The sequence below is a fragment of the Melospiza melodia genome, chromosome 3 (assembly GCF_035770615.1).
Source record: "Melospiza melodia melodia isolate bMelMel2 chromosome 3, bMelMel2.pri, whole genome shotgun sequence".
Taxonomy (NCBI): domain Eukaryota; kingdom Metazoa; phylum Chordata; class Aves; order Passeriformes; family Passerellidae; genus Melospiza; species Melospiza melodia.
In genome coordinates this window covers 75,744,544-75,765,043 of record NC_086196.1, presented here as the reverse complement: position 1 = coordinate 75,765,043, position 20,500 = coordinate 75,744,544, and positions in this window count along the sequence as shown.

Below are 20,500 nucleotides of genomic sequence, written 5' to 3'. Positions count from 1 at the left end.
GCCTATGGCTGGGAGTGACCGGCTGGCTCCTGAAAAGCTACGATAATCAGGATGGTGACCAGACCCATGGTGGCACCAGTGCCAAGTTGGGCTGATTTGATAGTACCAAGTGGCTCCTGCGATCTGCCATCAAAAAGTTGGCAGGCGAGTTTTGTTTTCCAGGGAAAAGCGCTGTTGTTTGTATTTGGGGGCCTGTGGCTGGGAGTGACCGGCTGGCTCCTTAGAATCCACGATACGCAGGATGGTTCCCAGACCCAAGATGGCACCAGTGCCAAGTTGGGCTGGTTTGATTATACCAAGTGGTTCCTGCAATCTGCCATCCAGAAGCGGGGCAGCTTACTTTTGTTTGCCAGGGAAACGGGCCGAGCTTTGTGTCTGGGGGCCTATGGCTGGGAGTGACCTGCTAGGTCCTGAAAAGCTACGATAGGCAGGATGGTGACCAGACCCATGGTGGCACCAGTGCCAAGTTGGGCTGGTTTGATAGTACCAAGTGGCTCCTGCAATCTGCCATCAAAAAGTTGGCAGGCGAGTTTTGTTTTCCAGGAAAAAGCGCCGTTGTTTGTGTTTGGGGGCCTGTGGCTGGGAGTGGCCGGCTGGCTCCTTAGAATCCACGATACGCAGCATTGTTCCCAGACCAGAGGTGGCACCAGTGCCAAGTCGGGCTAGTTTGATGGTGCAAAGTGGCTCCTGCAATCTGCCATCCAGTAGCGGGGTAGCTTACTTTTTTTTGCCAGGGAAACGGGCCGAGGTTTTTGTCTGGAGGCCTATGGCTGGGAGTGACCGGCTAGGTCCTGAAAAGCTACGATAGGCAGGATGGTGACCAGACCCATGGTGGCACCAGTGCCAAGTTGGGCTGGTTTGATAGTACCAAGTGGCTCCTGCAATCTGCCATCAAAACGTTGTCAGGCGAGTTTTGTTTTCCAGGGAAAAGCGCCGTTGTTTGTGTTTGCGGGCCTGTGGCTGGGAGTGGCCGGCTGACTCCTTAGAATCCACGATACGCAGGATGGTTCCCAGACCCAAGATGGCACCAGTGCCAAGTCGGGCTGGTTTGATAGTACCAAGTGGTTCCTGCAATCTGCCATCCAGAAGCGGGGTAGCTTACTTTTGTTTGCCAGGGAAACGGGCCGAGCTTTGTTTTTGGGGGCCTGTGGCTGGCAGTGGCCAGCTGGCTCCTGAAAATCCATGATACGCAGCATGGTTCCCAGACCCAAGATGGCACCAGTGCCAAGTGGGGCTGGTTTGACAGTGTCAAGTGCCTCATGCAATCTCCCATCCAGAAACGGGGCAGCTGAGTTCTTTTGCCTGTGAACCGGCCGTTGTTTTTGATTGGGGTCTGTGGCCGAGAATGGTCGACTGGCTACTGACAATCCACAATACGCAGGATGGTTCCCAGACTCAAGGTGGCACCAGGGCCAAGTCGGGCTCGTTTGATAGTACCAAGTGGCTCCTGCAATCTGCCATCCTGACGCGGGGCAGCGGATCTTTGTTTGCCAGAGTAAAGTTCCGTGGTTTGTTTTTGGGGGCATATGGCTGGGAGTGGCCGGCTGGCTCCTTAAGAAGCTCGATACGCAGGATGGTTCCCAGATCCATGGTGGCACCATTGCCTAGTTTGGCTGTTTTTGTAGTACCAAGTGCGTCCTGCAATTTTCCATCCAGAAGAAGGGCAGTTGAGTTTTGTTTTCCAGGGAAAAGCGCCGTTGTTTTTGTTTGGAGGCCTGTGGCTGGGAGTGGCCGGCTGGCTCCTTTCAACACACGATACGCCGGATGGTTCCCAACCCAAGGTGGCACCAGTGCCAAGTTGGGCTGGTTTGATAGTACCAAGTGGCTCCTGCAATCTGCCATCCAGAAGCGGGGCAGCTTACTTTTGTTTGCCAGGGAAACGGGCCGAGGTTTGTGACTGGGGGCCTATGGCTGGGAGTGACCGGCTGGCTCCTGAAAAGCTACGATAATCAGGATGGTGACCAGACCCATGGTGGCACCAGTGCCAAGTTGGGCTGATTTGATAGTACCAAGTGGCTCCTGCGATCTGCCATCAAAAAGTTGGCAGGCGAGTTTTGTTTTCCAGGGAAAAGCGCTGTTGTTTGTATTTGGGGGCCTGTGGCTGGGAGTGACCGGCTGGCTCCTTAGAATCCACGATACGCAGGATGGTTCCCAGACCCAAGGTGGCACCAGTGCCAAGTTGGGCTGGTTTGATTATACCAAGTGGTTCCTGCAATCTGCCATCCAGAAGCGGGGCAGCTTACTTTTGTTTGCCAGGGAAACGGGCCGAGCTTTGTGTCTGGGGGCCTATGGCTGGGAGTAACCTGCTAGGTCCTGAAAAGCTACGATAGGCAGGATGGTGACCAGACCCATGGTGGCACCAGTGCCAAGTTGGGCTGGTTTGATAGTACCAAGTGGCTCCTGCAATCTGCCATCAAAAAGTTGGCAGGCGAGTTTTGTTTTCCAGGAAAAAGCGCCGTTGTTTGTGTTTGGGGGCCTGTGGCTGGGAGTGGCCGGCTGGCTCCTTAGAATCCACGATACGCAGCATTGTTCCCAGACCAGAGGTGGCACCAGTGCCAAGTCGGGCTAGTTTGATGGTGCAAAGTGGCTCCTGCAATCTGCCATCCAGTAGCGGGGTAGCTTACTTTTTTTTGCCAGGGAAACGGGCCGAGGTTTTTGTCTGGAGGCCTATGGCTGGGAGTGACCGGCTAGGTCCTGAAAAGCTACGATAGGCAGGATGGTGACCAGACCCATGGTGGCACCAGTGCCAAGTTGGGCTGGTTTGATAGTACCAAGTGGCTCCTGCAATCTGCCATCAAAACGTTGTCAGGCGAGTTTTGTTTTCCAGGGAAAAGCGCCGTTGTTTGTGTTTGCGGGCCTGTGGCTGGGAGTGGCCGGCTGGCTCCTTAGAATCCACGATACGCAGGATGGTTCCCAGACCCAAGATGGCACCAGTGCCAAGTCGGGCTGGTTTGATAGTACCAAGTGGTTCCTGCAATCTGCCATCCAGAAGCGGGGTAGCTTACTTTTGTTTGCCAGGGAAACGGGCCGAGCTTTGTTTTTGGGGGCCTGTGGCTGGCAGTGGCCAGCTGGCTCCTGAAAATCCATGATACGCAGCATGGTTCCCAGACCCAAGATGGCACCAGTGCCAAGTGGGGCTGGTTTGACAGTGTCAAGTGCCTCATGCAATCTCCCATCCAGAAACGGGGCAGCTGAGTTCTTTTGCCTGTGAACCGGCCGTTGTTTTTGATTGGGGTCTGTGGCCGAGAATGGTCGACTGGCTACTGACAATCCACAATACGCAGGATGGTTCCCAGACTCAAGGTGGCACCAGGGCCAAGTCGGGCTCGTTTGATAGTACCAAGTGGCTCCTGCAATCTGCCATCCTGACGCGGGGCAGCGGATCTTTGTTTGCCAGAGTAAAGTTCCGTGGTTTGTTTTTGGGGGCATATGGCTGGGAGTGGCCGGCTGGCTCCTTAAGAAGCTCGATACGCAGGATGGTTCCCAGATCCATGGTGGCACCATTGCCTAGTTTGGCTGTTTTTGTAGTACCAAGTGCGTCCTGCAATTTTCCATCCAGAAGAAGGGCAGTTGAGTTTTGTTTTCCAGGGAAAAGCGCCGTTGTTTTTGTTTGGAGGCCTGTGGCTGGGAGTGGCCGGCTGGCTCCTTTCAACACACGATACGCCGGATGGTTCCCAACCCAAGGTGGCACCAGTGCCAAGTTGGGCTGGTTTGATAGTACCAAGTGGCTCCTGCAATCTGCCATCCAGAAGCGGGGCAGCTTACTTTTGTTTGCCAGGGAAACGGGCCGAGGTTTGTGACTGGGGGCCTATGGCTGGGAGTGACCGGCTGGCTCCTGAAAAGCTACGATAGGCAGGATGGTGACCAGACCCATGGTAGCACCAGTGCCAAGTTGGGCTGGTTTGATAGTACCAAGTGGCTCCTGCAATCTGCCATCAAAAACTTGGCAGGCGAGTTTTGTTTTCCAGGGAAAAGCGCCGTTGTTTGTGTTTGGGGGCCTGTGGGTGGGAGTGACCGGCTGGCTCCTTAGAATCCACGATATGCAGGATGGTTCCCAGACCTGAGGTGGCACCAGTGCCAAGTCGGGCTGGTTTGATGGTGCAAAGTGGCTCCTGCAATCTGCCATCCAGACGCAGGGCAGCAGATTTTTGTTTCCAAGAGAAATGGTCCGTGGTTTGTTTTTGGGGGTATATGGCTGGGCGTGGCCTGCTGGCTCCTTAAAAAGCTACGATAGGCAGGATGGTTCCCTGACCCAAGGTGGCACCAGTGCCAAGTCGGGCGGTTTTCGTAGTACAAAGTGCGTCCTAAAATTTGCCATCCAGAAGAGGGGCAGTTGAGTTTTGTTTATCAGAGAAAAGGGCCGTGGTTTTTTTTTGGGGGCATATGGCTGAGAGTGGCCGTCTGGCCCCTGAAAATCCACGATAGGCAGGATGGTTCCCAGACCAGAGGTGGCACCAGTGCCAAGTCGGGCTGGTTTGATAGTACTAAATAGCACCTGCAATCTGCCATCAAAAAGTTGGCAGGCCAGTTTTCTTTTCCAGGGAAAAGCACCGTTGTTTGTGTTTGGGGGACTGTGGCTGGGAGTGGCCGGCTGGCTCCTTAGAACACACGATACGCAGGATGGTTCCCAGACCCAAGGTGGCACCAGTGCCACGTCGGGCTAGTTTGATGGTGCAAAGTGGCTCCTGCAATCTGCCATCCTGAAGCGGGGTAGCTTACTTTTGTGTGCCAGGGAAACGGGCCGAGGTTTATGACTGGGGGCCTAGGGCTAGGAGTGACAGGCTGGCTCCTGAAAAGCTACAATAGGCAGGATGGTTCCCAGACCCCAGGTGGCACCAGTGCCAAGTTGGGCTGGTTTGATGGTACCAAGTGGCTCCTGCAATCTGCCATCAAAAAGTTGGCAGGCCAGTTTTGTTTTCCAGGGAAAAGCGCCGTTGTTTGTGTTTGGGGGACTGTGGCTGGGAGTGGCCGGCTGGCTCCTTAGAACACAAGATACGCAGGATGGTTCCCAGACCAGAGGTGGCACCAGTGCCAAGTTGGGCTGGTTTGATAGTCCCAAGTGTCTCCTGCAATCTGCCATCCAGAAGCGGGGCAGCTTACTTTTGTTTGCCAGAGAAATAGGCCTAGGTTTTTGTTTGGGGGCCTGTGGCTAGGAGTGGCCGGCTGGCTCCTAAGAATCCACGATACGCAGGATGTTTACATGACCCATGGTGGCACCAGTGCCAAGTTGGGCTGGTTTGATAGTACCAAGTGGCTCCTGCAAACTCCATCAAAAAGTTGGCAGGCGTGTTTTGTTTTCCAGGGAACAGCGCCGTTGATTTTGTTTGGGGGCCTGTGGCTGGGAGTGGCCGGCTGGCTCCTTAGAATCCACGATACGCAGGATGGTTCCCAGACCCAAGGTGGCACCAGTGGCAAGTCGGGCTGGTTTGATAGTACCAAGTGGTTCCTGCAATCTGCCATCCAGAAGCGGGGCAGCTTACTTTTGTTTGCCAGGGAAACGGGCCGAGCTTTGTGTCTGGGGGCCTATGGCTGGGAGTAACCTGCTAGGTCCTGAAAAGCTACGATAGGCAGGATGGTGACCAGACCCATGGTGGCACCAGTGCCAAGTTGGGCTGGTTTGATAGTACCAAGTGGCTCCTGCAATCTGCCATCAAAAAGTTGGCAGGCGAGTTTTGTTTTCCAGGAAAAAGCGCCGTTGTTTGTGTTTGGGGGCCTGTGGCTGGGAGTGGCCGGCTGGCTCCTTAGAATCCACGATACGCAGCATTGTTCCCAGACCAGAGGTGGCACCAGTGCCAAGTCGGGCTAGTTTGATGGTGCAAAGTGGCTCCTGCAATCTGCCATCCAGTAGCGGGGTAGCTTACTTTTTTTTGCCAGGGAAACGGGCCGAGGTTTTTGTCTTGAGGCCTATGGCTGGGAGTGACCGGCTAGGTCCTGAAAAGCTACGATAGGCAGGATGGTGACCAGACCCATGGTGGCACCAGTGCCAAGTTGGGCTGGTTTGATAGTACCAAGTGGCTCCTGCAATCTGCCATCAAAACGTTGTCAGGCGAGTTTTGTTTTCCAGGGAAAAGCGCCGTTGTTTGTGTTTGCGGGCCTGTGGCTGGGAGTGGCCGGCTGGCTCCTTAGAATCCACGATACGCAGGATGGTTCCCAGACCCAAGATGGCACCAGTGCCAAGTCGGGCTGGTTTGATAGTACCAAGTGGTTCCTGCAATCTGCCATCCAGAAGCGGGGTAGCTTACTTTTGTTTGCCAGGGAAACGGGCCGAGCTTTGTTTTTGGGGGCCTGTGGCTGGCAGTGGCCAGCTGGCTCCTGAAAATCCATGATACGCAGCATGGTTCCCAGACCCAAGATGGCACCAGTGCCAAGTGGGGCTGGTTTGACAGTGTCAAGTGCCTCATGCAATCTCCCATCCAGAAACGGGGCAGCTGAGTTCTTTTGCCTGTGAACCGGCCGTTGTTTTTGATTGGGGTCTGTGGCCGAGAATGGTCGACTGGCTACTGACAATCCACAATACGCAGGATGGTTCCCAGACTCAAGGTGGCACCAGGGCCAAGTCGGGCTCGTTTGATAGTACCAAGTGGCTCCTGCAATCTGCCATCCTGACGCGGGGCAGCGGATCTTTGTTTGCCAGAGTAAAGTTCCGTGGTTTGTTTTTGGGGGCATATGGCTGGGAGTGGCCGGCTGGCTCCTTAAGAAGCTCGATACGCAGGATGGTTCCCAGATCCATGGTGGCACCATTGCCTAGTTTGGCTGTTTTTGTAGTACCAAGTGCGTCCTGCAATTTTCCATCCAGAAGAAGGGCAGTTGAGTTTTGTTTTCCAGGGAAAAGCGCCGTTGTTTTTGTTTGGAGGCCTGTGGCTGGGAGTGGCCGGCTGGCTCCTTTCAACACACGATACGCCGGATGGTTCCCAACCCAAGGTGGCACCAGTGCCAAGTTGGGCTGGTTTGATAGTACCAAGTGGCTCCTGCAATCTGCCATCCAGAAGCGGGGCAGCTTACTTTTGTTTGCCAGGGAAACGGGCCGAGGTTTGTGACTGGGGGCCTATGGCTGGGAGTGACCGGCTGGCTCCTGAAAAGCTACGATAGGCAGGATGGTGACCAGACCCATGGTAGCACCAGTGCCAAGTTGGGCTGGTTTGATAGTACCAAGTGGCTCCTGCAATCTGCCATCAAAAACTTGGCAGGCGAGTTTTGTTTTCCAGGGAAAAGCGCCGTTGTTTGTGTTTGGGGGCCTGTGGGTGGGAGTGACCGGCTGGCTCCTTAGAATCCACGATATGCAGGATGGTTCCCAGACCTGAGGTGGCACCAGTGCCAAGTCGGGCTGGTTTGATGGTGCAAAGTGGCTCCTGCAATCTGCCATCCAGACGCAGGGCAGCAGATTTTTGTTTCCAAGAGAAATGGTCCGTGGTTTGTTTTTGGGGGTATATGGCTGGGCGTGGCCTGCTGGCTCCTTAAAAAGCTACGATAGGCAGGATGGTTCCCTGACCCAAGGTGGCACCAGTGCCAAGTCGGGCGGTTTTCGTAGTACAAAGTGCGTCCTAAAATTTGCCATCCAGAAGAGGGGCAGTTGAGTTTTGTTTATCAGAGAAAAGGGCCGTGGTTTTTTTTTGGGGGCATATGGCTGAGAGTGGCCGTCTGGCCCCTGAAAATCCACGATAGGCAGGATGGTTCCCAGACCAGAGGTGGCACCAGTGCCAAGTCGGGCTGGTTTGATAGTACTAAATAGCACCTGCAATCTGCCATCAAAAAGTTGGCAGGCCAGTTTTCTTTTCCAGGGAAAAGCACCGTTGTTTGTGTTTGGGGGACTGTGGCTGGGAGTGGCCGGCTGGCTCCTTAGAACACACGATACGCAGGATGGTTCCCAGACCCAAGGTGGCACCAGTGCCACGTCGGGCTAGTTTGATGGTGCAAAGTGGCTCCTGCAATCTGCCATCCTGAAGCGGGGTAGCTTACTTTTGTGTGCCAGGGAAACGGGCCGAGGTTTATGACTGGGGGCCTAGGGCTAGGAGTGACAGGCTGGCTCCTGAAAAGCTACAATAGGCAGGATGGTTCCCAGACCCCAGGTGGCACCAGTGCCAAGTTGGGCTGGTTTGATGGTACCAAGTGGCTCCTGCAATCTGCCATCAAAAAGTTGGCAGGCCAGTTTTGTTTTCCAGGGAAAAGCGCCGTTGTTTGTGTTTGGGGGACTGTGGCTGGGAGTGGCCGGCTGGCTCCTTAGAACACAAGATACGCAGGATGGTTCCCAGACCAGAGGTGGCACCAGTGCCAAGTTGGGCTGGTTTGATAGTCCCAAGTGTCTCCTGCAATCTGCCATCCAGAAGCGGGGCAGCTTACTTTTGTTTGCCAGAGAAATAGGCCTAGGTTTTTGTTTGGGGGCCTGTGGCTAGGAGTGGCCGGCTGGCTCCTAAGAATCCACGATACGCAGGATGTTTACATGACCCATGGTGGCACCAGTGCCAAGTTGGGCTGGTTTGATAGTACCAAGTGGCTCCTGCAAACTCCATCAAAAAGTTGGCAGGCGTGTTTTGTTTTCCAGGGAACAGCGCCGTTGATTTTGTTTGGGGGCCTGTGGCTGGGAGTGGCCGGCTGGCTCCTTAGAATCCACGATACGCAGGATGGTTCCCAGACCCAAGGTGGCACCAGTGGCAAGTCGGGCTGGTTTGATAGTACCAAGTGGCTCCGGCAATCTGCCATCCAGAAGTGAGGCAGCTAAGTTTTGTTTGCCAGAAAAAAGGGCCGTGGTTTTTGTTGGGGGCCTGTGGCTGGGAGTAGCCGGCTGGCTCCTTAAAATCCACGATAGGCAGGATGGTTCCCAGACCCAAGGTGGCACCAGTGCCAAGTCGGGCTGGTTTGATAGTACCAAGTGGCTCCTGCAATCTGCCATCCAGAAGCGGGGCAGCTGAGTTTTGTTTGCCAGAGAAAAAGGCTGTGGTTTGTGTTTGGGGGCCTGTGGCTGGCAGTGGCCGGCTGGCTCCTGAAAATCCACGATACGCAGCATGGTTCCCAGACCCAAGGTGGCACCAGTGCCAAGTGGGTCTCGTTTGACAGTGTAAAGTGCCTCCTGCAATCTCCCATCCAGAAGCGGGGCAGCTGAGTTTTTTTTGCCAGGGAAACGGACCTTTGTTTTTGATTGGGGTCTGTGGCCGAGAGTGGTCGGCTGTCTCCTGACAATCCACAATACGCCGCATGGTAACCAGACGCAAGGTGGCACCAGTGCCAAGTCGGGCTGTTTTTGTAGTACCCAGTGGCTTCTGCAATTTGCCATCCAGAAGCGGGGCAGCTAAATTTTGTTTGCTAGAGAAAAGGGCTGTGGTTTGTGTTTGGGGGCCTATGGCTGAGAGTGGCCGGCTGGCCCCTGAAAATCAACGATAGGCAGGATGGTTCCCAGATCCAAGGTGGCACCAGTGCCAAGTAAGGCTGGTTGTATGGTTCAAAGTGACTCCTGCAATCTGCCATCCAGAAGCGGGACAGCTGAGTTTTTTTTGCCAGAGAAAAGGTCCATGGTTTCTTTTTGGGGCATACGGCTGGGAATTGCCGGCTGGCTCCTTAAAATGCTCGATACGCAGGATGGTTCCCAGAGCCAAGGTGGCACCACTGCCAAGTCGGGCTCTTTTTGTAGTACCAAGTGCGTCCTGCAATTTGCCATCCAGAAGAGGGGCAGTTGAGTTTTGTTTGCCAGAGAAAAGGGCCGAGGTTTGTGTTTGGGGGCATATGGCTGGGAGTGTTCGGCTGGTTCCTGAATATGTACGATACGCAGGATTGTTCCCAGATCCAAGGTGGCAGCAGTGCCATGTTGTGCTGGTGTGATAGTCCCAAGTGGCTCCTGCAATCTGCCATCCAGAAGTGGGGCAGCTGATTTTTGTTTGCCAGAGAAAAGGTCCGTGGTTTGTGTTTGGGGGCATATGGCTGAGAGTGGCCGGCTGGCCCCTGAAAATCCACGATACACAGGATGGTTCCCAGATCCAAGGTGGCACCTGTGCCAAGTCGGGCTGATTTGATAGTACTAAGTAGCTCCTGCAATCTGCCATGCAGAAGCGGGGCAGCTTACTTTTGTTTTCCAGGGAAACGGGCCGAGGTTTGTGTTTGGGGGCCTATGGCTGAGAGTGACCGGCTGGCTCCTGAAAAGCTACAATAGGCAGGATGGTGACCAGACCCATGGTGGCACCAGTGCCAAGTTGGGCTGGTTTGATAGTACCAAGTGGCTCCTGCAATCTGCCATCCAGAAGCAGGGCAGCTGAGTTTTGTTTGCCAGAGAAAAGGGCCTTGGTTTGTGTTTGGGGGCATATGGCTGGGTGTGGCCAGCTGGCTCCTTAAAATGCACGATATGCAACATGGCTCCCAGACCCAAGGTGGCACAAGTGCCAAGTTGGGCTGGTTTGATAGTACCAAGTGGCTCCTGCAATCTTCCATGATCACGTGGAGAAATACTTTCTGGTTTCAGCCTCATGCTCTTTCTTCTCTCCCTCAACTTCTCTATCACCTCTCATCTGGTTCACATGCGCTGTCTTCAAGGTCCACAGGCTACTTTTCACAGAATCTTCTGGCCTGATGAAGTAAGGATGATGAATAGAACAGAGCTGGGATCTATTTTCCAGTTTGGATAAAATGCATTCTGCACACAAATCCAAGGAGAACGGGCTGCCCCGATGCCCAGAAAATCTTTCACTCCTGCTAGTGTTCTACGTCAACCGCAACTTAGTCTGAAAGAAAAGCTTTTTCTCTGAGAGCATCTGAGAGGTTTGCATGAAGCACTGATATCTGACATATGCAATTTTGAATAGGAGAGGAAAAAGAAAATGGCAAGGAGTTTTTAATTTTAGTGGTTTCAATTTTAATTTCCGTGCACTTTTTCAAAACTTGTCAGCTCAAATGCCCATCAACATCTTTTAGTCATCTGTAAGTCAGTATTCATATAAAATGTGCTTCAAATCCAAAGAATTTCAAATTTGCACTCCAAGCTTCTATGCCTAGATTTATGATTTCCTACACATATTAGATGAAAGGAAGGCCTTTTTTACTGTGGGAGTGCTGGAACACTGGAACAGGTTGCCCAGAGAAGTTGTGGGTGTCCCATCCCTGAAAGTATTCAAGGTCACCTTGGACGGGGCTTGGAGCAGCAACAAAGGAGAAGCTTGATGGTAGAGAAACAAAGTTGGACTATAGAAGAAACTCGGATTGAAGTATAGGATCAAGTTTTCTCTCAGCTCTTGGGGTAAATTCAAAGTTGTACAAAATGACATTTATCTGTGCTATTCACTACTGTAACAGAAAGTTTCATGAAAACTGTACAGAAGATAGTAAATTTTAAAAGAGATAAGAATTACAGCATAAAATCCATGGGATAGGTTACAACATGAGACACTCTCTAAGAGAAAATCTCTGTGTTTCAGCACTTCATCGGGGTAAGATTTCATGAAGTGCCAAAGAAGGCGGCAAAATATCATTCGGGACATTATTTACTGGAATTCAGCCTGGCCATTAGTAGGAACTGCCTTTGAACATATCATGTAGATATACCACACACGCTTTCCCTTCACTGAAAAATTACTGTTTACAACAAATAAGCAATTGACGATCAAAATTGATTGAAAGCATCTTAAACATGTCAAGTATTTCATTGTAGATGATCTGTGATCCAAATGCTTCTTCCACCTTCGAGAGGGACAGAAGAATTCTTCCATATCATGATGGTTTAAAATTGTATCAACCAATGTTTTCTGCTGAAAAGATATCATCTATTTTTTTCTATTTTTGGAAGAAAATATTCCTAGACATACAACAGGTGAGAACTAAGTAATTTTAAAGAAACAAATGAAATGAAAATATTCTGTAAATAGAATGAAATGAAAAGCTGTGTTTTAAATAGGAGCTAAATATTAAACAGAATTTTTGTACCAGGCATTTGAATTACTGCACCAGCTCTTTTGCCCATCAAGAGAGGCATTTAGCATTTCAGTCTTTTCCAAGGTGTTCATGATCTGCTATGCTGATCTCTGTGTGTGCCTAGGTGTGTGTGGAGGGGGGGGCATATGAAGGGGAGTGTGTATGTTTGCTTTACAATTGTTGTGGCAGATTCATGCCTCAGCTCCACATTTTGTTTTAAAAAGGTCACACCGAGTGGATATGAAGTTTACTATCAACAAGAGATCGATTCCCAAATCATCCATTTGACTCTCCCTTATAAATCATGTGCTTTGTTGCATATTTTATCAAATATACTTTCAAGCCAGATGGAGGAAGGAGGATGTGGGAATCCCTCCACCATCTTGCAACTTTTATGTAAGTAGGTTTTCAAGAAAATCATCATTTCTCTTTTAAATATGTCTGGAACAGGCATGATGGTAGTGTCAACCTGTTGGAGTTTTTGTTGCTGGAAGAAGTTGTACAAAAGGATTGGTTTTTACATTGACCAGTTACTGAATCAAGCGCAGGAATACATTGGAAATTTAGCTGGGGGTTCCTTTTCCCAGCAGACTACTTCTAGAACGAGCTTGTACACTGAAGCTGACTCTTTTGCTCTCTTTTTTTTTCTTTCCTATTTTCTTGGCTTCTTTGCCACTATCTAGACAATTTTGGAACTTTGTTCCCAACTAAAATGGTTTCAATAGTCTGATTGTGATCATACATTTTTACAAGGAATTTTTAAAATCTTTCCTCGAGTCCAGAAAGTCAAGGACTTAGATCTTTTTCTTCCCTTATCAATATTGCCATGAAATTGATAAATAAAGACCAACTCTTTATTTTTGTTTTTAACCCACGTAGATAATTCCCATCCATTAATCCATTTTGTGGACCAATAGCTGCCATTCTGATGGAAGCTGTCACTTCTTAACAATAGGCATTCTGTGACTATGTTGACAGCACTTTGGGTGAAGATCCTAACTGGTCTTAGATATACATAGGGAGAAATTTGCTCAGCCAGTGTCAGTCTTAAGCATGCGTATCAGAAGATCTTTCTAGAGCTGGGAATTTTCCCATGAAAGGGATTCAGTTAGGGAAGAGACACTTGTGCCAGAGTTTTACATTCTTCTTGAACACTGCTTAAGGAACTTAGATGCCATGTCCATTTGGATCTCTGTCTGCACAGAACTTTGTCATGCCAGTGCTTTGAAATGCATCTTGAAGAGAATTCACTAGCACAGAATGAAAGAGAGTGGAAGGGGTTGGTGGGGCTAACCAGGCCCAACCCCCCTGCCTAAACCAGGATACCTAGAGCCTCTTGCCCAGGATTCTATCTGGGTGTACTTTTAATGTCTTCAAAGATCCAGGCTCCACAATCTTTCTGGGCAGTCTGTGCCGTGGTTCAGTCACCCTGACAGTAAAGAAACATTTACTGATGTTCAAAGGCAATCTCCTGTATTTCAGTGTGTGCCCACTGCCTCTTGTCTTTTCCCTCAGCATCACTGAAAAGACACTGATTCCCTCCCCTTTGCACTATTGCTTCCATATGTATGTGTGATGCCATGTAGAGGTATGTCAAAAACCTCCCTGAAGCCCAGGCAGATAATATTCCCTTCATCTACCAGTCAAGTTGATTCATCAGAGGAGTTTAAAGTGATGTTCAGCATGAAATTCCCCTGAAAAATCATGCTAACTACATTATTTGGTCATCTGTCATGTGCCTGGCAAGGATTTCCAGGAAGAGCTGCTTCATCAACTTCCTGGGGATAAAAAAGAGGCTGGCTGGTTTGTACTATGGCGAGTCCTCTTAATTGCCTTTTTTGAAGATGGGTGTCATTTGCTAACATCCACTCTTTAGCCTCTCTTGTCGTCTACATCTTAGCAAAACGCTTTTCCACTATGTCTGGCTAGGAAAAACTGTGCCAGCACAGAAAACATCTCCCATCGTGTTCTAGAAGTTGCACGGATGTCTGCCAAGTGTTTGGCAGGAAGAAAAGAAAAGTTGTCCAAAACAGCTTCCAATCGAATGTTCCTGTGATTGGAAAAGTCAGGAGAGTGCAAAGGTACTGTTTTCTATCAGTTGGCAAGGTGCGCACACAATCCCAGTGTTGTACAGCTTGCTTCTTCACCTTCCCGAAGCTGCCGCTCTCGCCGGCTGCCGGAGCCCAAGAAGCGGCTTCTTCGCGCAAAGACGATTGTGCCGCTCACAGGGCTCTCCTTAGCGCGGCTTCTGCCGAAAGACGCCCGGCAGCGGCTCTTACCTCCGGAGAGCATCCTACCTTCGTCTTTAGCTCCTCTTCTCATCTACACCTAGGCAAAAAGCTTCTCCACTATGTCTGGCTAGGAAAAACTGTGCCAGCACAGAAAACATCTCCCATCGTGTTCTAGAAGTTGCACGGATGTCTGCCAAGTGTTTGGCAGGAAGAAAAGAAAAGTTGTCCAAAACAGCTTCCAATCGAATGTTCCTGTGATTGGAAAAGTCAGGAGAGTGCAAAGGTACTGTTTTCTATCAGTTGGCAAGGTGCGCACACAATCCCAGTGTTGTACAGCTTGCTTCTTCACCTTCCCGAAGCTGCCGCTCTCGCCGGCTGCCGGAGCCCAAGAAGCGGCTTCTTCGCGCAAAGACGATTGTGCCGCTTACAGGGCTCTCCTTAGCGCGGCTTCTGCCGAAAGACGCCCGGCAGCGGCTCTTACCTCCGGAGAGCATCCTACCTTCGTCTTTCGCGTCTTTTGTAGTCTACATCTTAGCAAAACGCTTTTCCACTATGTCTGGCTAGGAAAAACTGTGCCAGCACAGAAAACATCTCCCATCGTGTTCTAGAAGTTGCACGGATGTCTGCCAAGTGTTTGGCAGGAAGAAAAGAAAAGTTGTCCAAAACAGCTTCCAATCGAATGTTCCTGTGATTGGAAAAGTCAGGAGAGTGCAAAGATACTGTTTTCTATCAGTTGGCAAGGTGCGCACACAATCCCAGTGTTGTACAGCTTGCTTCTTCACCTTCCCGAAGCTGCCGCTCTCGCCGGCTGCCGGAGCCCAAGAAGCGGCTTCTTCGCGCAAAGACGATTGTGCCGCTCACAGTGCTCTCCTTAGCGCGGCTTCTGCCGAAAGACGCCCGGCAGCGGCTCTTACCTCCGGAGAGCATCCTACCTTCGTCTTTCGCGTCTTTTGTAGTCTACATCTTAGCAAAACGCTTTTCCACTATGTCTGGCTAGGAAAAACTGTGCCAGCACAGAAAACATCTCCCATCGTGTTCTAGAAGTTGCACGGATGTCTGCCAAGTGTTTGGCAGGAAGAAAAGAAAAGTTGTCCAAAACAGCTTCCAATCGAATGTTCCTGTGATTGGAAAAGTCAGGAGAGTGCAAAGGTACTGTTTTCTATCAGTTGGCAAGGTGCGCACACAATCCCAGTGTTGTACAGCTTGCTTCTTCACCTTCCCGAAGCTGCCGCTCTCGCCGGCTGCCGGAGCCCAAGAAGCGGCTTCTTCGCGCAAAGACGATTGTGCCGCTTACAGGGCTCTCCTTAGCGCGGCTTCTGCCGAAAGACGCCCGGCAGCGGCTCTTACCTCCGGAGAGCATCCTACCTTCGTCTTTCGCGTCTTTTGTAGTCTACATCTTAGCAAAACGCTTTTCCACTATGTCTGGCTAGGAAAAACTGTGCCAGCACAGAAAACATCTCCCATCGTGTTCTAGAAGTTGCACGGATGTCTGCCAAGTGTTTGGCAGGAAGAAAAGAAAAGTTGTCCAAAACAGCTTCCAATCGAATGTTCCTGTGATTGGAAAAGTCAGGAGAGTGCAAAGATACTGTTTTCTATCAGTTGGCAAGGTGCGCACACAATCCCAGTGTTGTACAGCTTGCTTCTTCACCTTCCCGAAGCTGCCGCTCTCGCCGGCTGCCGGAGCCCAAGAAGCGGCTTCTTCGCGCAAAGACGATTGTGCCGCTCACAGGGCTCTCCTTAGCGCGGCTTCTGCCGAAAGACGCCCGGCAGCGGCTCTTACCTCCGGAGAGCATCCTACCTTCGTCTTTCGCGTCTTTTGTAGTCTACATCTTAGCAAAACGCTTTTCCACTATGTCTGGCTAGGAAAAACTGTGCCAGCACAGAAAACATCTCCCATCGTGTTCTAGAAGTTGCACGGATGTCTGCCAAGTGTTTGGGAGGAAGAAAAGAAAAGTTGTCCAAAACAGCTTCCAATCGAATGTTCCTGTGATTGGAAAAGTCAGGAGAGTGCAAAGGTACTGTTTTCTATCAGTTGGCAAGGTGCGCACACAATCCCAGTGTTGTACAGCTTGCTTCTTCACCTTCCCGAAGCTGCCGCTCTCGCCGGCTGCCGGAGCCCAAGAAGCGGCTTCTTCGCGCAAAGACGATTGTGCCGCTCACAGTGCTCTCCTTAGCGCGGCTTCTGCCGAAAGACGCCCGGCAGCGGCTCTTACCTCCGGAGAGCATCCTACCTTCGTCTTTAGCTCCTCTTCTCATCTACACCTCGGCAAAAAGCTTTTCCACTATGTCTGGCTAGGAAAAACTGTGCCAGCACAGAAAACATCTCCCATCGTGTTCTAGAAGTTGCACGGATGTCTGCCAAGTGTTTGGCAGGAAGAAAAGAAAAGTTGTCCAAAACAGCTTCCAATCGAATGTTCCTGTGATTGGAAAAGTCAGGAGAGTGCAAAGGTACTGTTTTCTATCAGTTGGCAAGGTGCGCACACAATCCCAGTGTTGTACAGCTTGCTTCTTCACCTTCCCGAAGCTGCCGCTCTCGCCGGCTGCCGGAGCCCAAGAAGCGGCTTCTTCGCGCAAAGACGATTGTGCCGCTCACAGTGCTCTCCTTAGCGCGGCTTCTGCCGAAAGACGCCCGGCAGCGGCTCTTACCTCCGGAGAGCATCCTACCTTCGTCTTTCGCGTCTTTTGTAGTCTACATCTTAGCAAAACGCTTTTCCACTATGTCTGGCTAGGAAAAACTGTGCCAGCACAGAAAACATCTCCCATCGTGTTCTAGAAGTTGCACGGATGTCTGCCAAGTGTTTGGCAGGAAGAAAAGAAAAGTTGTCCAAAACAGCTTCCAATCGAATGTTCCTGTGATTGGAAAAGTCAGGAGAGTGCAAAGATACTGTTTTCTATCAGTTGGCAAGGTGCGCACACAATCCCAGTGTTGTACAGCTTGCTTCTTCACCTTCCCGAAGCTGCCGCTCTCGCCGGCTGCCGGAGCCGAAGAAGCGGCTTCTTCGCGCAAAGACGATTGTGCCGCTCACAGTGCTCTCCTTAGCGCGGCTTCTGCCGAAAGACGCCCGGCAGCGGCTCTTACCTCCGGAGAGCATCCTACCTTCGTCTTTCGCGTCTTTTGTAGTCTACATCTTAGCAAAACGCTTTTCCACTATGTCTGGCTAGGAAAAACTGTGCCAGCACAGAAAACATCTCCCATCGTGTTCTAGAAGTTGCACGGATGTCTGCCAAGTGTTTGGCAGGAAGAAAAGAAAAGTTGTCCAAAACAGCTTCCAATCGAATGTTCCTGTGATTGGAAAAGTCAGGAGAGTGCAAAGGTACTGTTTTCTATCAGTTGGCAAGGTGCGCACACAATCCCAGTGTTGTACAGCTTGCTTCTTCACCTTCCCGAAGCTGCCGCTCTCGCCGGCTGCCGGAGCCCAAGAAGCGGCTTCTTCGCGCAAAGACGATTGTGCCGCTTACAGGGCTCTCCTTAGCGCGGCTTCTGCCGAAAGACGCCCGGCAGCGGCTCTTACCTCCGGAGAGCATCCTACCTTCGTCTTTCGCGTCTTTTGTAGTCTACATCTTAGCAAAACGCTTTTCCACTATGTCTGGCTAGGAAAACCCGTGCCAGCACAGAAAACATCTCCCATCGTTTTCTAGAAGTTGCACGGATGTCTGCCAAGTGTTTGGCAGGAAGAAAAGAAAAGTTGTCCAAAACAGCTTCCAATCGAATGTTCCTGTGATTGGAAAAGTCAGGAGAGTGCAAAGGTACTGTTTTCTATCAGTTGGCAAGGTGCGCACACAATCCCAGTGTTGTACAGCTTGCTTCTTCACCTTCCCGAAGCTGCCGCTCTCGCCGGCTGCCGGAGCCCAAGAAGCGGCTTCTTCGCGCAAAGACGATTGTGCCGCTCACAGGGCTCTCCTTAGCGCGGCTTCTGCCGAAAGACGCCCGGCAGCGGCTCTTACCTCCGGAGAGCATCCTACCTTCGTCTTTCGCGTCTTTTGTAGTCTACATCTTAGCAAAACGCTTTTCCACTATGTCTGGCTAGGAAAAACTGTGCCAGCACAGAAAACATCTCCCATCGTGTTCTAGAAGTTGCACGGATGTCTGCCAAGTGTTTGGCAGGAAGAAAAGAAAAGTTGTCCAAAACAGCTTCCAATCGAATGTTCCTGTGATTGGAAAAGTCAGGAGAGTGCAAAGATACTGTTTTCTATCAGTTGGCAAGGTGCGCACACAATCCCAGTGTTGTACAGCTTGCTTCTTCACCTTCCCGAAGCTGCCGCTCTCGCCGGCTGCCGGAGCCGAAGAAGCGGCTTCTTCGCGCAAAGACGATTGTGCCGCTCACAGTGCTCTCCTTAGCGCGGCTTCTGCCGAAAGACGCCCGGCAGCGGCTCTTACCTCCGGAGAGCATCCTACCTTCGTCTTTCGCGTCTTTTGTAGTCTACATCTTAGCAAAACGCTTTTCCACTATGTCTGGCTAGGAAAAACTGTGCCAGCACAGAAAACATCTCCCATCGTGTTCTAGAAGTTGCACGGATGTCTGCCAAGTGTTTGGCAGGAAGAAAAGAAAAGTTGTCCAAAACAGCTTCCAATCGAATGTTCCTGTGATTGGAAAAGTCAGGAGAGTGCAAAGGTACTGTTTTCTATCAGTTGGCAAGGTGCGCACACAATCCCAGTGTTGTACAGCTTGCTTCTTCACCTTCCCGAAGCTGCCGCTCTCGCCGGCTGCCGGAGCCCAAGAAGCGGCTTCTTCGCGCAAAGACGATTGTGCCGCTTACAGGGCTCTCCTTAGCGCGGCTTCTGCCGAAAGACGCCCGGCAGCGGCTCTTACCTCCGGAGAGCATCCTACCTTCGTCTTTCGCGTCTTTTGTAGTCTACATCTTAGCAAAACGCTTTTCCACTATGTCTGGCTAGGAAAACCCGTGCCAGCACAGAAAACATCTCCCATCGTTTTCTAGAAGTTGCACGGATGTCTGCCAAGTGTTTGGCAGGAAGAAAAGAAAAGTTGTCCAAAACAGCTTCCAATCGAATGTTCCTGTGATTGGAAAAGTCAGGAGAGTGCAAAGGTACTGTTTTCTATCAGTTGGCAAGGTGCGCACACAATCCCAGTGTTGTACAGCTTGCTTCTTCACCTTCCCGAAGCTGCCGCTCTCGCCGGCTGCCGGAGCCCAAGAAGCGGCTTCTTCGCGCAAAGACGATTGTGCCGCTCACAGGGCTCTCCTTAGCGCGGCTTCTGCCGAAAGACGCCCGGCAGCGGCTCTTACCTCCGGAGAGCATCCTACCTTCGTCTTTCGCGTCTTTTGTAGTCTACATCTTAGCAAAACGCTTTTCCACTATGTCTGGCTAGGAAAAACTGTGCCAGCACAGAAAACATCTCCCATCGTGTTCTAGAAGTTGCACGGATGTCTGCCAAGTGTTTGGCAGGAAGAAAAGAAAAGTTGTCCAAAACAGCTTCCAATCGAATGTTCCTGTGATTGGAAAAGTCAGGAGAGTGCAAAGATACTGTTTTCTATCAGTTGGCAAGGTGCGCACACAATCCCAGTGTTGTACAGCTTGCTTCTTCACCTTCCCGAAGCTGCCGCTCTCGCCGGCTGCCGGAGCCGAAGAAGCGGCTTCTTCGCGCAAAGACGATTGTGCCGCTCACAGTGCTCTCCTTAGCGCGGCTTCTGCCGAAAGACGCCCGGCAGCGGCTCTTACCTCCGGAGAGCATCCTACCTTCGTCTTTCGCGTCTTTTGTAGTCTACATCTTAGCAAAACGCTTTTCCACTATGTCTGGCTAGGAAAAACTGTGCCAGCACAGAAAACATCTCCCATCGTGTTCTAGAAGTTGCACGGATGTCTGCCAAGTGTTTGGCAGGAAGAAAAGAAAAGTTGTCCAAAACAGCTTCCAATCGAATGTTCCTGTGATTGGAAAAGTCAGGAGAGTGCAAAGGTACTGTTTTCTATCAGTTGGCAAGGTGCGCACACAATCCCAGTGTTGTACAGCTTGCTTCTTCACCTTCCCGAAGCTGCCGCTCTCGCCGGCTGCCGGAGCCCAAGAAGCGGCTTCTTCGCGCAAAGACGATTGTGCCGCTTACAGGGCTCTCCTTAGCGCGGCTTCTGCCGAAAGACGCCCGGCAGCGGCTCTTACCTCCGGAGAGCATCCTACCTTCGTCTTTCGCGTCTTTTGTAGTCTACATCTTAGCAAAACGCTTTTCCACTATGTCTGGCTAGGAAAACCCGTGCCAGCACAGAAAACATCTCCCATCGTTTTCTAGAAGTTGCACGGATGTCTGCCAAGTGTTTGGCAGGAAGAAAAGAAAAGTTGTCCAAAACAGCTTCCAATCGAATGTTCCTGTGATTGGAAAAGTCAGGAGAGTGCAAAGGTACTGTTTTCTATCAGTTGGCAAGGTGCGCACACAAT